Here is a 10,506-nt window from a genome sequence, read left to right on the forward strand (position 1 = left end):
GACACATGACACCTGCTGCCTGTCACTCACATGACACCTGCTGCCTCTGACACTCACATGACACCTGCTGCCTCTGACACATGACACCTGCTGCCTGTCACTCACATGACACCTGCTGCCTCTGACACTCACATGACACGTGCTGCCTCTGACACATGACACCTGCTGCCTCTGGCACTCACATGACACCTGATGCCTCCGACACTCAAATGACAACTGCTGCGTCTGTCACTCAGTGACCAGTGTGGGGTCCACCTGGAGGGTGACCAGTGTGGGGTCCATCTGGAGGGTGACCAGTGTGGGGTCCACCTGGAGGGTGACCAGTGTGGGGTCCACCTGGCGGGTGACCAGTGTGGGGTCCACCTGGAGGGTGACCAGTGTGGGGTCCACCTGGAGGGTGACCAGTGTGGGGTCCACCTGGAGGGTGACCAGTGTGGGGTCCACCTGGCGGGTGACCAGTGTGGGGTCCACCTGGCGGGTGACCAGTGTGGGGTCCACCTGGCGGGTGACCAGTGTGGGGTCCACCTGGCGGGTGACCAGTGTGGGGTCCACCTGGAGGGTGACCAGTGTGGGGTCCACCTGGCGGGTGACCAGTGTGGGGTCCACCTGGAGGGTGACCAGTGTGGGGTCCACCTGGAGGGTGACCAGTGTGGGGTCCACCTGGAGGGTGACCAGTGTGGGGTCCACCTGGAGGGTGACCAGTGTGGGGTCCACCTGGAGGGTGACCAGTGTGGGGTCCACCTGGCGGGTGACCAGTGTGGGGTCCACCTGGAGGGTGACCAGTGTGGGGTCCACCTGGAGGGTGACCAGTGTGGGGTCCACCTGGAGGGTGACCAGTGTGGGGTCCACCTGGAGGGTGACCAGTGTGGGGTCCACCTGGAGGGTGACCAGTGTGGGGTCCACCTGGCGGGTGACCAGTGTGGGGTCCACCTGGAGGGTGACCAGTGTGGGGTCCACCTGGAGGGTGACCAGTGTGGGGTCCACCTGGAGGGTGACCAGTGTGGGGTCCACCTGGCGGGTGACCAGTGTGGGGTCCACCTGGAGGGTGACCAGTGTGGGGTCCACCTGGAGGGTGACCAGTGTGGTGTCCACCTGGAGGGTGACCAGTGTGGGGTCCACCTGGAGGGTGACCAGTGTGGGGTCCACCTGGAGGGTGACCAGTGTGGGGTCCACCTGGCGGGTGACCAGTGTGGGGTCCACCTGGAGGGTGACCAGTGTGGGGTCCACCTGGAGGGTGACCAGTGTGGGGTCCACCTGGCGGGTGACCAGTGTGGGGTCCACCTGGAGGGTGACCAGTGTGGTGTCCACCTGGAGGGTGACCAGTGTGGGGTCCACCTGGAGGGTGACCAGTGTGGGGTCCACCTGGAGGGTGACCAGTGTGGGGTCCACCTGGCGGGTGACCAGTGTGGGGGTCCACCTGGAGGGTGACCAGTGTGGGGTCCACCTGGAGGGTGACCAGTGTGGGGTCCACCTGGAGGGTGACCAGTGTGGGGTCCACCTGGAGGGTGACCAGTGTGGGGTCCACCTGGAGGGGTCACAAGCGGGGTCTCCCAAGGCTCGGGTCTGCCACACTTATTCCTCACAATCCACATGACTGCGGACCCGAGTGAGTGGGGCTGGTGTATAACAATGTTTACACACTGTGAGACACTAAGAGGGTCACAGGCCACGGGTCATAGGTCACGGGTCACAGGTACCTGGTTGATACCTAGTTGATGGGGTTCTGGGAGTTCTACTCCCCAAGCCCGGCCCGAGGCAGGCTTGACTTGTGAGAGTTTGGTCCACCAGGCTGTTGCTTGCAGCGGCCCGCAGGCCCACATACCCACCACAGCCCGGTTGGTCCGGCACTCCTTGGAGGAATAAATCTAGTTTCCTCTTGAAAATGTCCACGGTTGTTCCGGCAATATTTCTTATGCTTGCTGGGAGGACGTTGAACAACCGCGGACCTCTGATGTTTATACAGTGTTCTCTGATTGTGCCTATGGCACCTCTGCTCTTCACTGGTTCTATTCTACATTTTCTTCCATATCGTTTACTCCAGTACGTTGTTATTTTACTGTGTAGATTTGGTACTTGGCCCTCCAGTATCTTCCAGGTGTATATTATTTGATATCTCTCTCGTCTTCTTTCTAGTGAGTACATTTGGAGGGCTTTGAGACGATCCCAATAATTTAGGTGCTTTATTGCGTCTATGCGTGCCGTATATGTTCTCTGTATTCCCTCTATTTCAGCAATCTCTCCTGCTCTGAAGGGGGAAGTGAGTACTGAACAGTACTCAAGACGGGACAACACAAGTGACTTGAAGAGTACAACCATTGTGATGGGATCCCTGGATTTGAAAGTTCTCGTAATCCATCCTATCATTTTTCTGGCTGTCGCAATATTTGCTTGGTTATGCTCCTTAAACGTTAGGTCGTCAGACATCATTATTCCCAAATCCTTTACATGCTGTTTTCCTACTATGGGTACATTTGATTGTGTTTTGTACTCTGTATTATGTTTAAGGTCTTCATTTTACCGTACCTGAGTACCTGGAATTTATCACTGTTAAACATCATGTTATTTTCTGATGCCCAGTCGAAAACTTTATTAATAACAGCTTGAAGTTTTTCAATGTCCTCAGCCGAGGTAATTTTCATACTGATTTTTGTGTCATCTGCAAAGGATGATACGAAGCTGTGACTTGTATTTTTGTCTATATCTGATATGAGAATAAGGAAAAGCAGCGGTGCAAGGACTGTACCCTGAGGTACAGAGCTTTTCACTGCACTTGGACTAGATTTTATATGGTTGACAGTTACTCGCTGAGTCCTGTTTGACAGAAAACTGAGTATCCAGCGTCCTACTTTACCGGTTATTCCCATTGACTTCATTTTGTGTGCTATCACGCCATGGTCACATTTATCGAAAGTCTTTGCGAAGTCCGTGTATATCACATCAGCATTCTGTTTCTCTTCTAATGCCTCAGTGACTTTGTCGTAGGGCTCAAGTAGCTGTGAGAGGCACGATCTTCCCCGCTCGAAATCCATGTTGGCCTGGGTTGTGAAGGTCATTGGTCTCCATGAAATTGGTGACCTGACTCCTAATCACTCTCTCAAATACTTTTATGATGTGCGATGTTAGTGCAACTGGTCTATCATTTTTTGCCAATGCTTTGCTCCCTCCCTTGTGTAGAGGGGCTGTCTGCTACTTTAAGTGCATCTGGTATCTCCCCCGTGTCCAAGCTCTTCCTCCACACTATACTGAGTGCCTGTGCTACCGGCACTTTGCATTTCTTTATAAATATTGAATTCCATGAGTCTGGACCTGGGGCCGAGTGCATGGGCATGTTTTCAATTTCTTTTTCAAAATTTAGTGCGCTCGTGTTTATATCAGTTATATTTACAGGGGTTTGAATATCCCGCATAAAGAAATTGTCTGGATCTTCCACCTTCATGTTGTTTATTGGAGTGCTAAACATGTCCTCATACTGCTTTTTTAGGATTTCACTAATTTCTTTGGCATCCTCCGTGTATGAACCTTCACTTGTACGAATAGGTCCAATACTGGCAGTGGTTTTTGCTTTTGATTTCGCATATGAGAAGAAATATTTTGGATTTTTCTTTATATCCTGAATGGCTTTCTGTTCTAACTGCCTTTCTTCAGTTTCATATGAGTGTTTCAATTTCCGCTCGATTTCTTCAATCTCCCTATTTAAATTATTCCTTCTTTGACGGGAAATTCGTGTCTGCATAAGCAGTTCCGTTATTTTTTTCCTGCGTTTATAGTGTCGTCTGCGTTCTCTTTCCACGTTAGATCTCTTTCTGGCTTTCCTCAAAGGAACATGTTTCAGACAGACTTGATACGCTTCTGAAGTCAGTTTTTCTATTCCTTCTGTAGGACTTGTATTACTTAGAACAGTTCCCCATGGAATGTTTGTAAGTTCCCTGTTTATTATCTCCCAGTCTATCCTTTTATTATTAAAATTGAATTTACTGAATAGCCCCTCTCGCTTTATCAACGTTTTAGGTCTATTCTGAGTATTGATGGTCGTTTGCACTTCAATGAGCTTGTGATCTGAATATGTGGTATCTGATATCGTAATGTCTCTGATAATGTCTTCATTGTTCGTAAAGACCAGATCTAGAATATTTTCATTTCTCGTTGGCTCCGATATCTGCTGATTGAGTGAAAATTTGTCACAGAATCTAAGTAGTTCTCTAATCTGTGGTTGGTTAGGTCCTGATAGATTTCCTGGTATAATATTATTGTTTGCTATTTTCCACCTGAGACTAGGCAAGTTGAAGTCACCTAGGAAGATAATATCAGGTATCGGGTTCTCCAAATTATCAAGGCTATTCTCTATTTTTGCTTATTTGTTCTGTGAATTCCTCAGCCGTTGCATCTGGCGGTTTGTATATTAGTATAATCACAATTTTTTTTCTCTCTATTTTTAATCCCAGTACCTCTACCACCTCATTTGTAACGTTTAGGAGCTCCGAGCATACAAGGTCTTCCCTAATATACAGACCCACTCCTCCATGTGACCTAATTTTCCTATCACACCTATATAGGTTATATCCTGGAATCCAGATCTCACTGTCCATCAATTCCCCTGCATGGGTTTCTGTGAAAGCTCCAAATACTGCATTTGACTCCGTGAGGAGGCCATTTATGAACTGATGTTGACGTGTGACGGGTCACAGGCCACAGGTCATAGGTCACAGGCTACAGGTCACGGGTCACAGGTCACAGGCCACGTGTCACAGGTCATAGACCACAGGTCATAGGTCACGGGTCAGAGGCCACATGCAACAGGTCACAGGTCATAGGCCACAGGCTACAGGTCACGGGTCACAGGTCACAGGCAACAGGTCACAGGTCATAGGTCACAGCCACAGGTCATAGGTCACAGGCCACAGGTCATAAGACACAGGTCACGGATCAAAGGTCATAGGTCACGGGTCACAGGCAAAAGGTCACAGGTCATAGGTCACAGATCACAAGTCGCAGGCCACAGGTCACAGGTCATAAGTCACAGGCCACAGGTCATAAGTTACAGGTCACAGGTCATAAGTCACAGGCCACAGCCACAGGCCACAGCCACAGGCCACAGGCGATGTTGAGAGTTAATGACAAACCATCACTAACACCAGAGGCACACCTAAACAGGGTCACATCAGCAGCATATGGGAAACTGGCAAACATAAGATCAGCATTTAATAACCTGAATAGGGACTTTTTCTAGATAATCTACACAGCCTATGTGAGACCAATATTAGAATATGCAGCACAGGCATGAAATCTGCAGCTCTTGAAGTAAAATAATACTTGATTATGTACAGAGATTTGCTTCAAGCATCAAAGGAAAGGGAAGACTGTAGCACAAGTCTAGTGCACGAATTAAGAAGATTATGTTTCGGGAGAGATTATTGTAACTCACTTTCGTATAGCCAGAGGAGACCAGCAGAGAGTATATGATCACTATATACAAAATACTGATGGGATAATTAAAGATGAACAAGGACAACCTCTGTATACTCAGAAATAATGAGACAAGGAGACATAGCTGAGAGGCTGTAAACACCAATGGGTGAAGGAAACTTCAGGAAATACCCATACCCTATACGGCTGCTCAACAAGAAGGGATATACTGAAATAAAACCTCACAAAACCAACATTCAACTTTAAGAGCCTACAAGACAAAGGACTCGAATACACGAAAGTAAAAATAAAATAAAGGTAATCAGGGAAAGAGAAGCACTGGTAGGTAAGCACAGATAGGTTAGAGCAGCCAAGACCGGTGGTGACGTCAGAGCAAAGTTGGCCAGTTTTTCTGCACATGTTGAGCTGAACAATTTCTGCAACCAGCCTCGCCACCAATCACACAGCGACTCTGCCCTCGTCTGTTGCTCCACTGTAACCCAATCAGCGGCCAGGGAGAGGTAAGATGCACATACCAACTAGCCATGAGAGAGACGGAAGCGAGGCCAAAGGCGGGGCTAGAGACGGCCCCTGACCCACCTCCCCAGACACGGCCCCTGACCCACCTCCCCAGACACGGCCCCCCTGACCCACCTCCCCAGACACGGCCCCCCTGACCCACCTCCCCAGACACGGCCCCTGACCCACCTCCCCAGACACGGCCCCCCTGACCCACCTCCCCAGACACGGCCCCCCTGACCCACCTCCCCAGACACGGCCCCTGACCCCACCTCCCCCAGACACGGCCCCCCTGACCCACCTCCCCCAGACACGGCCCCCCTGACCCACCTCCCCAGACACGGCCTCCCTGACCCACCTCCCAGACACGGCCCCCTGACCCACCTCCCCAGACACGGCCCCCTGACCCACCTCCCCAGACACGGCCCCCCTGACCCACCTCCCCAGACACGGCCCCCCCCCTGACCCACCTCCCCAGACACGGCCCCCTGACCCACCTCCCCAGACTGGGTCCCTGACCCACCTCCCAGACACGGCCCCCCTGACCCACCTCCCCAGACACGGCCCCCCCTGACCCACCTCCCCAGACACGGCCTCCCTGACCCACCTCCCCAGACACGGCCCCCTGACCCACCTCCCCAGACACGGCCCCCCTGACCCACCTCCCCAGACACGGCCCCCCCTGACCCACCTCCCCAGACACGGCCCCCTGACCCACCTCCCCAGACTGGGTCCCTGACCCACCTCCCCAGACACGGTCCCTGACCCACCTCCCCAGACACGGCCCCCTGACCCACCTCCCAGACACGGCCCCCTGACCCACCTCCCCTGACACACACTACTGACTCACTATCAGGTTCAGGGACTAACAGACTATCAGGTTCAGGGACTAACAGACTAACAGATTCAGGGACTAACAGACTATCAGGTTCAGGGACTAACAGACTATCAGGTTCAGGGACTAACAGACTATCAGGTTCAGGGACTAACAGACTATCAGGTTCAGGGACTAACAGACTATCAGGTTCAGGAACTAACAGACTATCAGGTTCAGGGACTAACAGACTATCAGGTTCAGGGACTAACAGACTATGACATATGTACACAATTCCAAATTTATCTTATGAGCCAATTTAAGTGTATCTCAATATCAGTGTCCGGTTCGATAACATTATTTTCTTTCTTTTTTACGATTGTAGGTAAAATGTTGCTGGCAGATGTTGGATTTCCTCCCACTGCAAGCAAGCAAGCACACACACACACACACACACACACACACACACACACACACACACACACACACACACACACACACACACACACACACACACACACACACACACAGCAGATCATACGCGAACAAGGTGACACAGGTGGAGACTGAGTACCCAAATGAGCCACAGGCACGTTATAAAGAACCTTTTCAATGTCTGAGTAGTTAACAGATGGAATGCATTAGGCAGTGATGTGGTGGAGGCTGACTCCATACACAGTTTCAAAATGTAGATATGATAGAGCCCAGTAGGCTCAGGAATCTGTACATAAGTTGATTGACGGTTGAGAGGTTGGACCAAAGAGCCAGAGCTCAACCCCCGCAAACACAACTAGGTGAGTACGCACTCTCCCTGACCCCTCTCACCCCCCGGACTTCCTGACACTGAAGTCTCTCCAGGAAGAGCCTGAAGACTTGGTACACGAACGCTGACGGAGTTAGGAACAAAGCCGAGGAAATTAAAGTAATAAGTGAAAGTGTCCCAGATATGATTGGAATAGTGGAAATGAAAATAAATGATATGATCTCTGATGCAATATTCCCACAAGGAAGGGGTCCAAGTGATATGAAAAGAATGACAACAAAGTCAAGGAGGTAGAGTTGCCCTCATAGTAAAACGGGAGTGGAAATTTTAAGAACTCAAGAATCAGAGTGAAAACGTACACACAGACTCCATCATTTGGACACTGACAGCAAATGGAAAAAGAACTGTGGTCCTGGTACGACCTACTGGAGTAGGTCGTACTCGGCCTACTATGCAAGGCCCGATTTGCCTAATAAGCCAAGTTTTCCTGAATTTAATATATTTTTCTCATTTTTTCTTATTGAAATGAGAAATCTGTCCATTTCATTATTTATAAGTTAATTTGTTGAAATTTGAGTTAACACTAACTTAGATATGTGACCGAACCTTACCAACCTTACCTAACCTAACTTAACCTAACATTACAACCTTACCTAACCTAACCTATCTAAACCTAACCTAACCTAACCTAACCTAACTTAACCTAACCTTACCAACCTTACCTAACCTAACTTAACCTAACCTTACCAACCTTACCTAACCTAACCTATCTAAACCTAACCTAAACTAACAACTAAGTCAATAATTTATGTTCCTAATATAATATAATAATAATAATTCAAATAAACTAAGTTGAAACAATTTATTGAAAATAATGAAAATCACTCGGCCTATTAGGCAAATCGGGCCTTGCATAGTAGACCAAGAAATGTATTCTGGCTACTAGATACGATATATATATTATATATATATATATATATATATATAATATATATATATATATATATATATATATATATATATATATATGTCGTACCTAGTAGCCAGAACTCACTTCTCAGCCTACTATGCAAGGCCCGATTTGCCTAATAAGCCAAGTTTTCATGAATTAATTGTTTTTCGACTACCTAACCTACCTAACCAAACCTAACCTAACTTTTTTCGGCTACCTAACCTAACCTAACCTATAAAGATAGGTTAGGTTAGGTTAGGTAGGGTTGGTTAGGTTCGGTCATATATCTACTTTAATTTTATCTCCAATAAAAAACAATTGACCTCAAACATAATGAAATGGGTAGCTTTATCATTTCATAAGAGAAAAATTAGAGAAAATATATTAATTCAGGAAAACTTGGCTTATTAGGCAAATTGGGCCTCGCATAGTAGGCTGAAAAGTGAGTTCTGGCTACTAGGTACGACATATATATATATATATATATATTTATATATATATATATATATATATATATATATATATATATAATATATAATATATATATATATATATATATATATATACATTATACAGTGTACATATATATATTATATGTACACTAGTATATGTCGACACACATTTTGTATCACTAACCTGTTAGCAAGACGAGCAGTGAGGTCCGGCTGGTGTGTCCCGCTTGTGGCTGTAGCCTCTCTACGCTAACTTGTTTAGAAAATCATTGTGGTCGAGTGCCTGTTCTCATTATGTAACGGAAACCTGCCTTCGCGACACACAGGATGGATGTTTGATCCGTGATAAGCTGATTACCACTTCCGTCAGCCCCTGAAAAAACTGGACGGTAGAGCGACGGTCTCGCTTCATGCAGGTCGGCGTTCAATCCCGACCGTCCACAAGTGGTTGTGCATAATTCCTTCCCCCGTCCCATCCCAAATCTTTATCCTGATCCTTCCCAGTGCTATATAGTCGTATTGGCGTGCTGCTTGCGCCTGATAGTTTCCCCCTCCGTCCTTCGCTGTCGTGCATGATGGTGGTGGTACGACCTAGAGGACCACTGGGGTTGACAACGACCTAGAGGACCACTGGGGTTGACAACGACCTAGAGGACCACTGGGGTTGACAACGACCTAGAGGACCACTGGGGTTGACAACGACCTAGAGGACCACTGGGGTTGACAACGACCTAGAGGACCACTGGGGTTGACAACGACCTAGAGGACCACTGGGGTTGACAACGACCTAGAGGACCACTGGGGTTGACAACGACCTAGAGGACCACTGGGGTTGACAACGACCTAGAGGACCACTGGGGTTGACAACGACCTAGAGGACCACTGGGGTTGACAACGACCTAGAGGACCACTGGGGTTGACAACGACCTAGAGGACCACTGGGGTTGACAACGACCTAGAGGGCCACTGGGGTTGACAACGACCTAGAGGGCCACTGGGGTTGACAACGACCTAGAGGGCCACTGGGGTTGACAACGACCTAGAGGGCCACTGGGGTTGACAACGACCTAGAGGGCCACTGGGGTTGACAACGACCTAGAGGGCCACTGGGGTTGACAACGACCTAGAGGGCCACTGGGGTTGACAACGACCTAGAGGACCACTGGGGTTGACAACGACCTAGAGGACCACTGGGGTTGACAACGACCTAGAGGACCACTGGGTTGACAACGACCTAGAGGACCACTGGGGTGAGAACCTGTCGTCAGGCCAGGCTCGTTAAAGCGGTGACCGACCCCCCAAAAACATTCATCAATTTTAACGTATAGTAGTTTTTACCAATACGTTTGATCTCATATACAAGTGCATATTATTATATATTAAAGTTCTGTGTATAGTTAGGCGTAGGTTAGGTTAGGTAAGGTGTTTAGGTTCTGTCGGCTATTATTTGTATTTGAAGTGCGCGTGTGAAGCATTTACAGAGTTGCGATTCGAACAGAGGTTGTCAACGACGCGCTGTTCGGGAAATGTTCGAACATCATCAATTGTGAGTTGGTTGTAAACTGTATACCATTCATAAATAGGGAAGTTTGGCTGATGGATT

General features: G+C 48.5%; 1 protein-coding gene across 1 annotated transcript in view; it reads right to left on the reverse strand.

Moving 5' to 3' along the window:
- Positions 1-9,188, reverse strand: part of LOC123763529 (receptor-type tyrosine-protein phosphatase epsilon) — a 104,717-nt gene extending 95,529 nt beyond the window's left edge. Inside the window, exon 1 of the mRNA XM_069304627.1 lies at positions 9,088-9,188. The gene's annotated coding sequence lies outside the window, so the exon portion shown is untranslated. The remainder of the gene's footprint in view (positions 1-9,087) is intronic.
- Positions 9,189-10,506: the final 1,318 nt, after the last annotated feature.

The sequence above is a fragment of the Procambarus clarkii genome, chromosome 52 (genome assembly GCF_040958095.1).
Source record: "Procambarus clarkii isolate CNS0578487 chromosome 52, FALCON_Pclarkii_2.0, whole genome shotgun sequence".
NCBI classification, from domain to species: domain Eukaryota; kingdom Metazoa; phylum Arthropoda; class Malacostraca; order Decapoda; family Cambaridae; genus Procambarus; species Procambarus clarkii.